The sequence below is a fragment of the Puma concolor genome, chromosome C1, assembly GCF_028749965.1.
Source record: "Puma concolor isolate L17-30 chromosome C1, mPumCon1.1.hap2, whole genome shotgun sequence".
NCBI lineage: Eukaryota > Metazoa > Chordata > Mammalia > Carnivora > Felidae > Puma > Puma concolor.
This window is the reverse complement of record NC_141674.1, coordinates 31541103-31556627: the sequence shown is the minus strand read 5'-3', so window position 1 is coordinate 31556627 and position 15525 is coordinate 31541103. Positions and strand designations below refer to the sequence as shown.

The 15525-nt window shown below is 40.3% G+C and overlaps 1 long non-coding RNA gene across 1 annotated transcript in view; it reads right to left on the bottom strand.

The window, feature by feature from the left end:
• The window catches only part of LOC112863265 (uncharacterized), a 45576-nt gene that overhangs the window by 9584 nt on the left and 20467 nt on the right, over positions 1 to 15525 (bottom strand). Inside the window, exon 3 of the long non-coding RNA XR_015254631.1 lies at positions 2231 to 2320. This is a non-coding gene — a long non-coding RNA (uncharacterized LOC112863265). The remainder of the gene's footprint in view (positions 1 to 2230; positions 2321 to 15525) is intronic.

The following is a 15525-nucleotide window of genomic DNA, read 5'->3' as shown; positions in this document are numbered from 1 at the left end:
ATGAGGAAGTAAAATGGTCACTATTTACAGATGACATGATATGATATGTTTAAAAACGCCACCAAAAAACCCTTCTAGAGCTGATAAGTGAATTTAGTAAGTTGGAGTTTACAAAATTAATATACAGATATCTGTTGCATTTCTTTTTTATCTTTGCATTTCTATACACTAATAATGAAGTAGCAGAAAGAAAAATTAATCCCATTTACAACTGCACCAAAAAGAATACCAAGGAATAAACTTAACCAAAGACATGAAAGATCTATACTCTGAAAATGATAAGACATTGATGAAGGAAACTGAAGACAACATAAACAAATGGAAAGCTATACGTGCTCGTGGACTGGAAGAATTAATATTGTTAAAATGCCCACTGTACCCAAAGCAAGCTACCAATTCAATGCAATCCTAATCAGAATACCAATACTATTTTTCATAGCAGCACAAATAATCCTAAAATTCATATTGAACCACAAAAGATCCTGAACAGCCAAAGCAATCTTGAGAAAGAAGAATAAAGCTAGAGGTATCACAATCCCAGATTTCAAGATATACTACAAAGCTACAGCAATCAAAACAGTGTGATACTGGCACAAAAATAGACACAAGGTCAACAGAATAGGATAGAGAGCCCGGAAACAAACCCACGCCTATATGGTCAATCTCTGACAAAGGAGGCAAAAATATACAACGGGGAAAAGATAGTCTCTTCAATACTGGACAGCTACATGCATAAAAATGAAATTGGACCACTTTCTTACACCATACACAAAAATAAACCGAAAATGGATTAAAGACTTAAATATGAGACCTGAAACCATAAAATTCCTGAAGGAAAACATAGGCAGTAATCTCTTGGATGTTAGCCTTAGCAACGTATTTATGGATATGTCTCCTGAGGCATGGGAAACAAACGCAAAAATAAACTATTGGGGCTACACCAAAATAAAAAGCTTTTCATAGCAAAGGCAACCATCAACAAAACAAAAAGGCAACCAATTGAATGAGAGAAGATATTTGCAAATGACATATCCGATAAGGGGTTAATATCCAAATATTTAAAAACTTCTACAACTCAACACCAAAAAAACAATCTGATTAAAAAATGGACAGAAGATGCGATTAGACATTGTTCCAAAGAAGACATCCAGGTGGCCAACAGACACAGGAAAAGATGTTCAACATCACTCATCATCAGGGAAATCCAAATAAAAACCACAATGAGATATCACCTCATACCGGTCAGAATGGCTAGTACCAAACAGAGGGAATTAAGTGTTGGCGAGGATCTGGGGAAAAGGGAAGCCTTATGTTCTGTTGGTGAGAATGCAAACTGATGCAACTACTATGGAAAACAGGATGGAGGTTCCTCAAAATTTTTAAAACGGAAATATCATAGGATCCAGTAATTCCACTACTGGATATTTACCCAAAGAAAATGAAAACATGAATTCAAAATGATATATACAGCCCTATGTTCACTGCAGCATTATTTACAATAGCTGAGATATGGAAGTAATCCAAGAGTCCACTGGCAGATGAATGGATAAGGAAAATGAGGTATATACATATACAATGGAATATTACTTAGTCATAAAAAAATAAGATCTTGCAATTTGCAATAGCATGCATGGAGAATACTATGCTAAGTGAAACAAGTCAGACAAGAAAGACAAATACTATATGATTTCACTTATATGTGGAATCTAAAAAACAATACAAACGAAGTAACAGTAACAACAACAACAACCACAAAAACCCAGAGAACAGATTCATAAATAGAGAACAAACTGGTGGTTGTCAGAGGGAAGATGGAAAGGGGGATGGGCAACATAGGTGAAGGGGATTAAGAGGTACAGACTTCCAATTACAAAATACATAAGTCATGGAGATGAATACTACAGCATAGGGACAGTCAATAATATTGTAACAACATTGCATAGTGACAGATGGTAAGTGCACTTATCATGGTGATCACTGTGTAATGTATAGAATTGTCAAATCACTATGTTGTACACCTGAAACCAATACAACATTGTATGTCGACTATATTTCAATAAAAAAATTTTTTAAATAGTGATTTGGATACTCTGATATTTGAATCTCAAGCCCTTACTTAGTTAAAAACTTTAAGAGCCCACAGATTTTAAACACCATGGAAGCAAAAATCCTCCAAAGAGTGGTTGTCCTCACCCACTAAGACCAGGTTGTCATAGATTTCCAGCATCACCTCTTTATGTAGGGCCCTTTGTGTGGGGTCTAGTTGCCTCCACTCCTCCTCAGTGAAGTCCATGGCCACATCCTTGAATGTAACAGGTTCCTAAAACACCAAAGAACAGTAATTCCTCTTAAGCATCTACACCAATGATTGCGGTACAAAAGGCTAAACTTGGGAACACTGACAAAGGTAGACAGAATAAAGAAAACTTCAGAGTTCTGCCCCAAGACATAAGAATAATTAAAAGAGAGGTGCCTGGGTGGCTCAGTTGGTTAAGCGTCCAACTTCAGCTCAGGTCATGATCTTGCGGTTCGTGGGTTCAAGCCCCGCGTCGGGCTCTGTGCTGACAGCTCAGAGCCTGGAGCCTGCTTTGGATTCTGTGTTTCCCTCTCTGTCTGCCCCTCCCCTGCTCATGCTCTGTCTCTCTCTCTCTCAGAAATAAATAAACATTAAAAAATTAAAACATTTTAAAAGATAACATCTTATGCAGAGGTTCACTAACCCTAATAATACGAAGAGCTCTTAAAAGTCAATTAGAAGAAAAAATTGGCATTCTCTCTCTCCCTCTCTCTCTGCTCCTTCCCCACTCATACGTGCACTCTCTGAAAATAAATAAACTTAAAAAAAAAAGAACCATACAAGTGAAAAGGCATCTGAATAATCTCTAAAAGAAAAATAAACGGCCAATAAACACCAGGTAAAAACTTTGGAGAACAATTTGGCGGTATCTATCAAACATATACTTTGATCTAACATTCCCAATTCTAGAAATCTATCCTCATTAAGATAATCAATGACTTCCTTGCTAATAGATCCAATGGAAAACTTTCAAGCTTTTTTATGCTTGACTTTTTCGCATTATTTGGCTCCACCCACATGGTCTTCCTCAAAACTCTCTCCTCCTAGAGCCTGGATATTATAGTAACCCAGTTTTTCTCCTGACTCTCTGATCACTCTTTCTCAATCTCTTTTTCTACTCATCAATGTTGGGGTTCCCAGGCCCTCCTCTCGCTCTCCCTATGTGATCTCATCTATTCTGACGGCTTCAAATGCCTTCAAATGCTGGCAACTCTCAAATGCACTTTGGCAGCCAAGACCTCAAGCCAGACCTAGAGTTCCAGACCCCATTAGCTGCATGATGAACATCCAGTGTGAAGTAGGTAATCGATTAATATCTACCAAATGAAATAAATACCCACCTGCATGTTTCAAAGCCATCTAAATCAACCTGCTCAATTCTGACTTTATCTCCCTTTCCAGATCTGCTTCCCTCCCAATGTTCCCTAATTCAGGCAACCACACCTCCACCACTCAGATGTTTAAGTCAGCAAAAGAGCCATCATCATTTCCTTCCTCTGTGTCCTCTCTCACACCTGCTCCATCACTAAATCTTCCTAAAGATCTCTCTTCTCTCTGCTGACACCACTTTTCTGAGCCACCACCTCACCTCTGCCTCCTAACTGGTCTATACCATCTTGCCTCCCTGCAACATAACCTCTACTCTGGCCCCTCTTATTGTGACCAGTCCTTAAATAGTTGTGTTCCTCAAGGCTTTTCTCTAGTTACCTTCTTTTTCTTCTTTTGTCACATATTGGCTGGATGATCTTAACCAAACCCATGACTTTAGTCACCACATACATGGTGACAACTCATAAATTTGTATCTTTAACCTGGATCTGTCTCAGACCTTGATATCTTTCTTCTAGACTTCTTTAATTGGATGTCCCAGAGGCACTTCAAAGTGTCTTCTAACTCCCCCTCCACACACACACACGCAAACACACAAGTACATACACATTCCATCTCCTCTGTTTCTTATCACAGTGAAGAGCTCACCATTCACCCAGTCGCCCAAAACTTGTGTTTCAGCCTTAACCAGGCCCCTTTCCCCCACTCCCCACAACTATGCACAGACCCATAGTGTTTTATCTGTTTTAGATACAAACTTGAAGATGTCCATATTCTTTATATACTTATTTATCTACAAGACAGCTTCCATTTCATTTCAAAGTTATAGTTCAACATTAAGTTCACTGAACTCTGCCTAATTAGGCACGCTAACAGATACATTTATTATTAAACAAATCTAAGGATTCCTTGACCTATCATTCTTTTTTGGCAACCCAGCAACTTTAAACACCCTAAGTCTAAGGAATTTTTCACCTTATGAATCTGTGTGTCCTCAAGATAAAAGCCAGAAACTTGCTTGCCAGCATCCCTCGTAGCTTGATCAGCCAACCAGAGGTACTTGCACAAGTTTTTAATTCAGAAGCTAATGGTTGGAAAGAGTAAGGATGGCATCAGAGGCATCTAGTTACAGAAGCAGTAGAAGCAAATGTTCTGGGGTGGTGTTTGCAGCCATGGGTCAGCAGTGCAAACTGAGTGCCCAGCAGAAGTGGTCGCTCCATTGGGATGGTCCAACTGTGGGATTTGAGCATCGTTCCAAATTGTGTGGCTTCCAGTCCTGTCTTTCTGGCCTTTGAAGAGATTCTGCGAGCTACCAAATATCCCTCAATAAATTCCTTTTAGCTAATGAGGATTTTGGCTATTTGAACAGTTGGCATTAGAAAAATCTATTACTTATGTAATCATAGCAAGTGAAAAAGGAAAATTTATGTGATCATCTCACAGGATGGCAAAACAACATTTAATAAAATAAACTTCTGTGTCAACTATACTTCAATTAAAAGAAAGAAAAAAGAAAATAAACGTCCAATTTAAAAACCCTTCTAAAGGACAATGGTTTAGGTAGTTGGGATACATCAGTGAAATAAACAGAGGAAATATAAACCAAAATGAGAATAACATATCAATATGCAATGATGATTTTTTTTAAAACAACAGCCATTTGCTTAGGAGTTCAAAACCCTTCTGATCATATTGATGACCTTTTGACCCCCATTTTCACAAAATTTATAGTTTTTACTTGACTAGGAAGATATCATTCCTATTTTCAAGCAAACTTATAGATTCTTGAACTATCTTATAGACTAACTACTGACTGTAAACATAGCTGCATTCATACCCAAATAGAGTGGCTAGGTATTAAAATGCCCTTGATAAGAACTGGCAGTTTGCACAATAGATGAGCATGTGTCCTATGAACTGAAAATGATTTTATGGGATTAATGAAAAGCTAGTGCTTTTCTTCCCAATTACTGTATTATAAAACAACCAATATGAATAAGGATGTGACAGATCTTTTAGTGTGCTTATTTGTATTTATTATGGTTCTAGAAGAAAGATTAAGTTGTACTGTAGGAAGACTCTAAGAATGAAATTCAATGCCTTTTATAAAGATTTAAAATAATTCACTAATGATTTGTCAATCTTGAAATTCAAACACCAACATCAATAATATTCAGTGTATAATAATCATAACTCATTTTCTAGGACTATGTATTATATGTGACTTAAAGACTGAAAATTAATAAAGGAAACCTCGGTTAGAATGGAGTCAGGAGGCCAGCAGGGGGAGCTCTCACACACTACCAGCGGATCAACTGCAGACCCAACAGGAGAAGCACCTGTACCTTGCAAGTCCACACTACTTCAGCTACTACTTCGCTATCCCAGCAGAAGGAAGAAAGGTTTCCTCCTTCCCTGACAACAGCCCAGCCAATGAGAGGCTGTCACAACTCAGCCACTATATGGGGCACCTGGGTGGCTCAGTTAAGTGTCTGGCTCTTGATTTTGGCTCAGGTCATAATCTCACAGTTCATGAGATCGAGCCTCACATCAGGCTCTGCACTGATAGCATGGAACCTGATTGGGATTTTTTCTCTCTCCTCTCTCTGCTCCTTCCCTGCTTGTGCGTGGGTGCTGTCTCTCGCGCACGCGCTCTCTCGCTCTCTCTCAAAATAAACTTTAAAAAGCCACTATTCAAAATGCCTAGTTTACTCCAATGGACTTTTTGTTTATAACAGCCCTCCCAACTTCCCCCACCCCCTTCCTCTATAAAAGAGCATTCCTCTCCTTTGTTCTATAGACTTGACTATGGCTTTGCCTTAGCTTGCTTGTCTCTGGTTGCAATTCTCTGCTATTCTTGAATAAACCCATTTTTTGCTGGTAAAATAAGTGGTAGTTTTAATAAGACATATTTAAGACATATGTTCTAGATAACTAGCCCCTATCTTAATTCTGTTTCTCAATCATCACAAACTTATTTCCTATATAAGTCATTTGTTATCATGCAGTGAATTAATGCAAAATTGCTACATCCAGAGATATAGCAACCTCAGAAACAAAGCTGATCGAAATAAATTCCCAATAATTAGGCGTGTTCATACGGTAGCACTCAATTTCTTTCTTTCTTTTTTTAATGTTCACGTATTTTTGAGAGCGAGCGAGTGCGAGTGGGGGAGGTGCAGAGAAAGAGGGGAACAGAGGATCCAAAGCGGGCCCTGCACTGATAGCAGAAAGCCCAATGCGGGGCTAGAACTCACAAACCATGAGAACATGCCTGAGACAAAGTAGGATGCTCAACCAACTGAGCCACCCAGTTGCCCCTGTATCACCCAATTTCAATTCTTAATCATGAGAAGCGTTTGGGAACTCCCTGTAAAAATGAAAATATTCACATTGGTCTTGAATATAGAAACAATGCTAATATTTTGACTTAGTCTTGAATATCAGGATATTGACAATATTTGTTAAAGAGTCTGTTTTATAAATTTACAAATATAAAATCGGATTTATCTGTAGTCAATAATGAATAATCACATCAGTTACATTTTGTTATTTTCTAAAATGCATTCCTAAATATAATAGAGATGTATCATTATAAATGCCTAAAGCCACAGTTTTTAATGCCCAACGCTAGGTTTTATTCCGGCTGTTAAAGAAAAAGCAACATCAAGTGTATATACAGCTGTACCACTACCAAGTATGTGGAAAAATCACTGGCAGTGTTGAAATGTCTCATATTTATAAAGATCCTACACCCAGTGAGTAGTACTGGCACACATAAATTAACTGCTGATATAAATATATAGTCTCAGTCTCTGTTCTGGTTGATCTTACGTAAAGAAAGTACAACCTCTGGTTCTTCTTCATATTCCTTGTTTCTAGAATGTCTGTGCAATACAGCTGTACTACCACTTGGTTGGGGATTTTTTTCTCAATGCTGCGTACTCTCTTTACATATATAAAACCCCACCGATGTAGCTCACTGGTTTGGCAGAGTGCTAGCTTGCATTCTAGGCTAGACAACTTAAATTATGACCTCCCCCACACCAGGGTATGTACTAATATAATTACTATTCATATATGGTAAGAAAACTTGATAATAAAACAACAAACATCTCTAATAACCCTCTGCCCCCCAAAAGGGAGTCACATTTCATTTGCTATTTTTTTCTGATAACAAAAGTGCTATAGAAAATAAGAGAAAACTACAGGAAAAAAATACAAAATACATAATCGTATTTTCCAAAAGAACTGCTATTTATATTCTGGCATACATATGTAGATTTTTTAATTGGGAATATTCTTTACAGCTTAAAAATAATTTTCTCTTAAAATATCATGAACATTTTCCCTTGTTAGTAACTATTCTTCTACACCTTGTTAATAGCGACAGAGTGGTTCATGTTATGGTTACCTCATTATTTATTTAACAATTTCCCTATATTGAACACCTCAACTCCTTCCCAATTTTTATTACTATACTGATACTGCAAGTTTTATCACTGTATTTCAAATTTATTTACTTATCAACTTTTTCCTTTGGGTAGATTCCTAGAAGTAGGATTGCTAGGTCAAAGATATAGGCACTTTAAAGACTTCTGACACATATTTCCCAAAGCCCTCCAAAAAGTTTGTGGCAAAAGGACATTTAATTTAAAAGTATTTGGCAGTCTCAGTTTACCAGAAAGTGTTTTTAAAAAACACATACCTGGAGGCGCCTGGGTGGCTCAGTTAGTTAAGAGTCCAACTCTTGATTTCGGTTCCGGTCATGATCTCAATGTTTGTAAGTTCAAGACCTATGTCAGGCTCTGCGCTGACAGCATGGAGCCTGCTTAGGAGTCTCTCTCTCCCTCTCTCTTTCTGCCCCTCCAGCACCTATGTGCGTGCACTTTCTTTCAAATAAATTTTTAAAAAGCACTAAAAAACACCTATCTGCCAATTTGATAGGTGGCAAAAATGCCATTTCATTATATTATAATTAACATTTCTTGGATTACTAGTGAAGTTGAAAAATACTAAACCAGATGTAAAAATATTTATAGGTTCACCACAAAACACCTAGGAATAAACCTATCCAAAGAGGTGCAAAATTTGTACACTGAAACCTATAAAAGCTCTAAAAGAAATTGAAGAAGACATTAAAAAATGGAAAAACATTCCATGCTTATGGATTGAAAGACCAAATAATGTTAAAATGTTGATACTACCTAAAGCAATCTCCACATTCAATGCAATTCCTATCAAAATAACATCAGCATTCTTTACAGAGCTAGAAGAAACAATCCTAAAATTTATACAGAACCAGAAAAGATCCCAAATAGCCAAAGCAATCCTAAAAAGAAAACCAAAGCTGGAGGCATCACGATTCCAGACTTCAAGCCATATTACAATGCTGTAATCCTCAAGACAGTATGGTACTGTCACAAAAACAGACACATAGATCAATGGAACAGAATAGAGAACCCAGAAATGGACCACAAAAGTATGGCCAACTAATCTTTGACAAAGCAGGAAAGAATATCCAATGGAAAAAAGACAGTCTCTTCAGCAAATAGTATTGGGAAAACTGGACAGTGACATACAGAAGAATAAACTTGGACCACTTTCTCACACCATACATAAGAACAAACTCGAAATGGATGAAAGACCTAAATGTAAGACAGGAAGCCATCAAAATCCTAGAGGAAAAAACAGGCAACAACCTCTTTGACTTTGGCTGCAGCAAATTCTTACTTGACACGTCTCCAGAGGCAAGGGAAACAAAAGCAAAAATGAACTATTGGGACCTCATCAAGATAAAAAGCTTCTTCACAGTGAAGGAAACAATCAGCAAAACTAAAAGGCAACTGATGGAATGGGAGAAGATATTTACAAATGACATATCAGATGAAGGGTTAGTATCCAAAATCTATAAATAACTTATCAAACTCAACACCCCAAAAACAAATAATCCAATGAAGAAATGGGCAAAGACATGCATAGACAGTTTTCCAAAGAAGACATCCAGATAGCTAACAGACACATGAAAAAATGCTCAACATCACTCATCATCAGGGAAAAAGAAGTCAAAACCACAATGAGATACCGCCTCATATCTGTCAGAATGGCTAAAATTAACAACTCAGGCAACAACAGATGTTGGTGAAGATGCGGAGAAAGAGGAACACTTTTGCACTGCGGGTGGGAATGCAAACTGGTGCAGGCACTCTGGGAAAACAGTATGGAGGTTACTCAAAAAATTATAAATAGAACTACTGTATGACCCAGCAATAGCACTACTAGGTATTTGTCCAAGGGATACAGGTGGCTGTTTCGAAGGAGCACATGTACCCAATATTTATAGCAGGGCTATCAACAATAGCCAAAGTAAAGAAAGAGCCCAAATGTCCATCAACTGATGAATGGATAAAGGAGATGTGGTATAAATATATAATGGAATATTACTCAGTGATCAAAAAAATGAAATCTTGCCATTTGCAACAATGTGGATGGAACTAGAGGGTATTATGCTAAGCGATGTCAGTCAGTCAGAGAAAGACGAATGTCATATGATTTCACTCATATGTGGAATTTAAGATACAAAACAGATGAACATAAGGGAAGGGAAGCAAAAATAATATAAAAACAGGGAGGGAGACAAACCATAAGAGACTCTTAAATACAGAGAACAAACTGAAGGTTGCTGGAGGGTTGTTGGGTGGCGGGATGGCTAAATGGGCAAAGGGCATTAAGGAGGAGACTTGTGGGGCGCCTGGGTGGCTCAGTTAGCTAAGCATCTGACTTCAGCTCAGGTCATGATCTCACGGTTTGTGGGTTTGAGCCCTGCATTGGGCTCTGTGCTGACAGCTCAGAGCCTGGAGCCTGCTTCCGATTCTGTGTCTCCCTCTCTCTCTGCCCCTCCCCTGCTCGTGCTCTGTCTCTCTCTCTCTCAAAAACAAATAAACATTAAAAAAAAAAAAAAAAAGGACACCTGTTGGGATGAGCAATGGGTATTATATGCAAGTGATGAATCACTAAATTCTATTCCTGAAATCATTGTTAAATTAACTAAATTGGATTTAAGCTAAAAAATATATATTTGGGAGTTCGACAGGTCAATCACACTATTTTACTGAAACAAGTAATTTCACCTAACTAGAAACGATGAAAAAGGACTATTCTTTTCCTCCAAAACCGAAAATGAAAACTATAACAAAACCGCAGAGTGAGCTGAAATTACAGTGGGAGGCAGCTGGAAGGCATAGGTTTGTCCCACAGAGAGATGCCAACAGCAGCACTACTATGTGACACAGAACCTTGTGCCAGCTTCAGGGTGGGGGGTTTAGACTGACTCTAAGGAACTGGAATCATCCCATGTTAGTAGCATCGTCTAAGCTACTACCAGAAATAGAAGCAAATTCCCTCTGGCGGAAAATTTCTCATAGGACTCATGTATATTAAGATCAATCAGTGAGTTCACAATTTAAGTCACCAAAGGTGAGGGTCAGCAGAAAACAAATTTAGACTACCAACAACTATAGATATTTAAACCACCAGATACGGAATCAGAGCAGCAATACATAAATTAGTTGAAAAAATTAAAAAGGCAACTATAAAACGATCAAGCAAAGAAATTACCTGGAAATAACATTCAACTGTGAAAAAACAACAAATTGAACATCTAAAGAGGGCATTAAAAAGCAACTTCTAGGGGGACCTGGGTGGCTCAGTTGGTTAAGCATCTGACTCTTGATTTCAGCTCAGGGCATGATCTCACAGTTAGTGAGATCGAGCCCTGTGTCGGGCTCTGTGCTGACAGTTCGGAACCTGCTTGGGAATCTCTCTCTTCCTCTCTGTCTGCCCCTCCCCTGTGCTCTCTCTCTTTCTCTCTCAAAATAAATAAATAAACTTAAAAAAAAAAAAAAAAAGAAACTTCTAAAGAATGGACTTGAGGAAAAAGAAAATTGATCCCAAAAGGCTAAGAAGGAATGGCAAGCAAATAAGTGATAAATATGTACATAAATCCAGACACTGTACAAAATAATAATTCTAATAATATCTAATTTATTAAGTTAAAAAAAACAGAATTAAAATGCAGAAAATAATAGCTTATGAGTCAAGCAAGGATACAATCAGTAACAGAGTTTTAAAGTCTCTGCAATATTCTTGAAGTTGTTTATTACCTTTTTTTTTTGAGAGTGAGAGAGTGAGCGGGGACGGGGCAGAGAGAGAGAGAGGGAAAAGGAGAATCTTAAGTAGGTTCAACACTCAGCACAGAGCCCAACGCAGGGCTCAATCTCACAATCCTGAGATCATGACCTGAGTCAAAAGCAAGAGTTAGATGCTTAACCAACTGAGCCATCCAGGCACCCCTGAAAGTTGTTTAAATGTAGACTAGCAAATATATGGTACAATTTCAAGGATAATCACCAAAAGAACAGATTTAGGTTATAAATTTAAAACAAGAGGGGGAAAAAAAAAACCCTTGCCACTTAAAAAAACAATATATAAAAAAAATCAAAGGTAAGAAAGGAGGAAAAAAGCAAAAAATGGACAAATATAATTAAAATGTAAGATAGTATAAACACATCAAATACATCAATAATTACACTAAATGTAAATAGACTAAACTTGCCAGTTAAAAAAGCAGAGATGATCAGATTGAGGAGGAGGAGGGAGAATTCAGCCTTAAACTGTTAACAAGAGGGGTGCCTGGATTGCTCAGTTGGTTATGCATCTGACTCTTGATTTCTCCTCAGGTCATTATCTCATGGTTCATAGATTCAAGCCCTGAGTCAGGCTCTGTGCTGCCAGTGCAGAGCCTGCTTGGGATTCTCTCTCACCCCCCCACTCTGCCCCTCCCCAATTCATGCTCAAACTCTCTCTCTCTCTCTCGCAAAATAAATAAATAGTTAACAAGAGATATATCTAAAGCATAAGGCCACGAAACAGTTGAAAGTATGGAAAAAGATAAACCAGGAAAATAACAACCAAAAGAAAGAATAGCTATATCAATATCAAACAAAGTAGATTTCTAGACAAAAAGCATCACTAGTGAAAAAAAAGGTCACTACATAGAGATTTTTTTTAAAAAATCCAATTCTCCATGAAGATATCACAACTCTAAATTTGTATATACCTCTTAAAACATCCATGAATTACATTTTTTTAGGTTTTTTTTTTACATTTATTTATTTTTGAGAGACAGAGTGAGACAAAGTGAGAGTGGGGGAGGGGCAGAGAGAGAGGGAGACACAGGATAGGAAGCAGACTCCAGGCTCTGATCTGTCAGCACAGAACCCCACGCAGGGCTCGAACCCACAGACCATGAGATCATGACCTGAGCCGAAGTCGGACACTCAACTGACTGACTGAGCCACCCAGGTGCCCCCATGAATTGCATATTTTTAAAGTGTAAATACTGTACAGAGAAACTGACATACCTACTACTCAAAGAAATTCCACACATTTTTTTTTCTCAATTATTGATGGGTCAAGCAAACAAAAATAAATGAACACATATAGACATTGGCACCTAACATTAGAGAATACATAATTTACTCAAGCACACATGAAACGCTATAAAAATTGATCATATAATAGGCCATAAACAATTATCAACAACAAAAAAGTAAAGACTTGAAAGAGGTATGGAAGTTCATATACTCAAATCTTCTCTTTAAGAAACAAAAGTTCACCGAAGTCTTCCTCAGGCACCCTTCTCTCATGCTGATACCACTGACACTTAAATATAGCTTCTTTCATTTTACTTAGTGTATACGTGAGTCGTAATCACCACTTTACACATGTATATATAAGTCTCCCTCAAAGAAACCACATACTTTGAAGAACTGTATCTAAGTCAATTTGTCTTGCTCTTACAAATAAAATGAGCAACCATAACTAAGTGGATAAATGAAGGAGCAACGCATTAGGTAGAGAACAAACTTAAAAGGAGGGCATCAGGCCAGAAGGGAGCATTCTCTTTGGAGTCCTTAATTTCATGGATTAGACCCAGCCCTTTGGATGTGGACGATTTACGCCCAGTCCATGGATGAGAAGACCTGTCCATTGACAACATGTACAGCAGACACAAGGGACCTAGAGATGAATACTGGCTTCCCCATTTAATAGCTTAGTGAACTTGACAAGTCTCTAAGCCTCACTGGGCCAGTTGATACGTCTGCAAAATGGGAATAATATCCACTTCTCACACCTATTGTGAGAATTAAAAGAAAAGTCAATGTTGAGTGTACCTAGCATGCAGTAAGTGCTCCATAAAGGTTTCCCTCTCCTTTCCTAAGGGAGAAAGAGGAACTTATGTTCTTCCTCAAGAGTCGGGACTGAAAAAAGGAAAACTGCATCTCACCTGGGAACTGGTCATCTCTTCTTCCTCCTGGGCAAGGTCAGGGAGTTAAGGAGGCAGAGCTGGAGGAGAAAGGAGCCATGAGACATCAAGCCTTCCTTGTAGCTCCCAGAGTGGCCATTGTTTCTGCTTTGTCTGAACCATTCCCTCAACCATCCTGCCCTATGTTGCTTTCTTTTCTCCACACTGCAGATGGTTCACCATCTCAGCTAACTCGTCTTTCCTCTGTTCTGAGTCAAAACCTCCACGGTCTCTCCCTGTTCTCCGCAAGCGGTCATGTGACCCAAGACTTGCAGCCCCAGCAGCTCCAAAATCCCGTCTTCCTCCACACCTCAGTCTTGGCTCAGTTTTGGCAGGGCTCAGGTCCCAGGTGTGCCCCCTCAAGGATGGGTTCCAGCTGCTGTGGAGCTGCGGCCTTCATTCATTACAGCATGGCTTGCTCCTACTGGCTCAGGACAAGCTGGCTCCTACAGCCTGTCCTCGACTGGCATCTTTGTCCTGGGCTCCAAATCTCTGTACCCTCCAGCAAGAGTCTCCGGAAACCCAGCCGGGGTCAAAGTTAACGCTAAGCACCTCTCAGGATACATACCTGCAGGAACTCAGGCTAGGGACCACTGGATACAGGAATGGCAAAGCAGGAGACCTGAGGCACCAAAGAGGGGAGGCCCCCGGGGCACACTGCTCTGTGGGGAGACGCGGGATCGCGGGCCAGACCTGGGGGCGCGCTCAGACCCGAGCGGCCGGCACAGGGTTGTGGAGCCAAACTTGGACTCGGAAAGAGAAAGGGGTCCTGGAGCCACTGGGGCGGCAGATGCCACTAACCCCAGTCGGAGATAAGTAGGGCCAGCTGGAGTGCGTTAGAGTACCTGGAAGGTTCCCACCCTCCACAGCCAAATCTCGGCAGCATATTCTTTTCAGGACCATAGCTCCCGAGGCCCCTGATTTGGAGGTTCAAGTCCCTCCATCGCACCCGCACTCCGATCTCCATCTTCCTGCTGACGCAGGGTGCCCCTGTGAGCCCCAGACTCTCCGCGAGAAACCGCGGCGATGCGAAGGGCCGCCAGGACTCACCGGCGGGCGCCGGCCTGCGCCAAGCCCGCCACCCGGCAGCACTGCGCCTGCGCTGAGAGAGCCCAGGGCACCTCCCACAAGACCCCGCGGCGCACCGCCCCACTGCGGTCCCAGGCCCCGGCTGACCGACCTGCGTGGTCCCAGGGTCTGTGGAGGTTCCTCGGCCCGCCCTGTCGGTGCGGAGGTGGAGGTAGAAAAGTCACTTTAAAAAAAAAAAATGTTTATTTGAGAGAGAGAGAGAGAGCACCAGCAGGGAAGGGAACAGAGAATCTGAAGCGGGCTCTGCCTGCACGGCAGAGAGCCCGATGGGAGGGCTCGAACTCACAAACCTGAGATCATGGCCTGAGCCCAACTCATCTGCTTACCTATTGGAGCCACCCAGACGCCCTGAAAGTCATTTTTAAATTTAAGTTCCTGGGATCCTGCAATGGAAAAACGGCCTCCCTCCTTCGATGTGGAAGCTAGACCCGCACCTAGGACCTCGAGGCCCGCGCCTGGCACTTGAGAGTCTGGCTGCTTAGGGGTTGGAGCTAAGAGATGGGGATACTGGTGGCCCTCATTTGGCCGGTGGTCCTATCTGGAATGTCACCGCAAAGGCTCCACTGGGCCGGCAGGTATTCTCAGGGTGGCCCTCCGTCCTGCACGGTTTTCTGATGCGTAGCCCCTCCTAGTGTGACCCTTGCTAACCCCCTGGGCCCGTCCC